Genomic DNA, 2576 nt, shown 5'->3' on the forward strand with positions numbered 1-2576 from the left:
TTCATCAGCCATCTTACTTCGAAGTCTTGTCTTAACAATTTTCATTGCTGAAAAAACTCTTTCTGTTGTTGCTGTAGACACTGGTAGAGTCAAAACAAGACGTATTAATCTATCAACCATGTGATAAATTCTTGATTTTCCCGTTTCTTGCAACTTGTTGCACAATTCAGAAAGTGTACCAATTCCTTTCAAATGATTTGGTATATCATGTTGATAATGTTGCAACTGAGATTTCAAAATATTTAGCTCATTAGAAGGAAAGTCAAGGGATAAAACTTCTCTGCTAACTTGCTAATTTCTTCAATATTAAATGATTTGAAATTGTCCTTAGGATCCAAAACACAACTCAAAGTCAAAAGCTCTATTGTTTGCTCATTAAATCTACTATTCAACTCTTGTATTTGAGAGTCAATTGTTGCCAAGAATACATCTATTTGATAATGATGCTCAACTATCACACTTGGTCGATGAGATTGACCTCTTCCAAAAACATATTGTGCACTCATATTAGGGACTTCAATTTCATACTTTTCACAAAAATCTTTAACATTTGCAAGAAAATTGCAAAATTCACCATCTCTTAATTGTTGAAGAAGTAACTTTGATGTAGAAATAATATGCATTGCATTAAGAATATCTTGAGATTGTCGTTGTAGTGCTTGACAAAGAACATTAGTGATTCCCATAATCTCTTTTATCAAGTGCAAAGTGAAAACAAATTCAAATGACAATAATATTTTACTAACACCATAAGCCTCACCTCTTTGTGTATAAGTTGTCCCGTCTTCAATGATATTATTGAGAACAATGTTGGTAGCAGTAAACATTTTTACCAAACTGCAAATAGAATTAAAGTGAGAGCTCTATCGAGTATCCCCAGCTCTTTGTAAAGTGCTTATTTGATTCGCACCTTTGCCTGTTTCTAATTCATTTTGAGCAACCAAGTTTGCATTTTCAATTGCTTGAGCTTCTTGTAATTGATCATGTCTTTTTGAAGAAGCACTAACAATAGTGACGATAGAGTTTAATTGAGTAAAAAATTCATGAATTTGAAGTACCTCTCTTGAAGCTGCCACCAAGGCTAATTGTAACCTATGAGCAAAACAATGTACATAGTATCTTGTGGAGAATCTTTAAGAAACAAAGCTTGCAAACCATTTCACTCACCCCGCATGTTGCTAGCACCATCATACCTTTGACCCCTAATATTTTCAACTTGGAGATTATAATGAGAAAGGACAGAAACCAATTCTTTCTTTAAAGTTGTTGCACATGTATCAGTGACATGCACAAGATCAAAGAATTTCTCTTTAACAAAATCATCTAGAGTAACAAATCTCAAAACAATGGCCATTTGCTCCTTTTTAGATTCATCTCTAGCTTCATCAACAATAATACAAAATGTGGCATCTCCAATCTCTTCTCTAATTGAATTTCTCACCTTAGTAGCAAAAATATATAGAATTTCTTTTTGGACATTATTTGAAGTATACTTAGCATTTTTTGGAGCATTTTTTAAAACATTCTTTTTCACTCTTTCATTGTAAGATCCCAAAAATTTCAATATTTCCAAAAAGTTACCTCTGTTGTTTGAACTTTGGCTTTCATCATATCCTCTGTATGCGCAACCTTGAAATGTCAACCATCTAATGCAATCTATAGATGCTCCTAGTCAAATTCGACTCTTTTCAATTTCTTCTGATGTTTGCTTATGAGAAGTCTGTCGATATGTTGTGATTGTTTCATCAAATCATCACATGATTTCAGCGCCTTATGATGGAATGAGTTGGGACCTTTGCCAATGTGATTCAAAAGAGCACATTCTTTTCCACTATTTACTTTCTTCCAATTCCTGAACCCTTTCTCAATAAAAGCATTTGAACCCGTATTGATTGAAGGTTCCTTAGCAAAAAGAAAGCATGAAAAATAATATATAGCATCATCTTCTATAGAATATTATAACCAAGATGGAAACAATTTAAACCATGAAACTTGAAAGCGACGATGACTTTTATCACCAGAAAATGGATAATTATCAAGAATTGGTTGATTTGGCCCAACTTTAGTATAAGCCCGACGGATTTCATCTCTTTTATTTGGAGGAAACTTCCAAATCATTGGCCGCATTCCAGGATCTTTTTCCAAACGAAAAATATCCCGTTGATTTGGAAGAAGTTGTGGACGCTTTGAGCTATTCAATGGAGAACTTGAAGTAATAAAATTTGATGACCCCTCAAGTATTGGAGTAGTAATAGTAGAAGCATCTTCATTCTCTTGATCTTTTCTTTTAAAAAATGTATCAATGGTTTTGAACTTAGTCATAATTCAAATGGCCAAATAAGTTTCTATAATTAAAAATATATTTAGCAAAAAATGTAAATTACAATCTAAATCTTTATAAAATATAAAAATTATATTTCAATTCAAAATAAGATATTAAAATTCAGAACAATAATACTAACATTGTAGTATAAATAATATAAAATTGTAATTAAATAGTTAACTAATAAAAAAACTAAATATACAAACTAATATATAATAACATAAACTTAATTAACAAATAATAATAGATTAAG

This window comes from Arachis ipaensis, chromosome B08 (assembly GCF_000816755.2).
Source record: "Arachis ipaensis cultivar K30076 chromosome B08, Araip1.1, whole genome shotgun sequence".
NCBI classification, from domain to species: domain Eukaryota; kingdom Viridiplantae; phylum Streptophyta; class Magnoliopsida; order Fabales; family Fabaceae; genus Arachis; species Arachis ipaensis.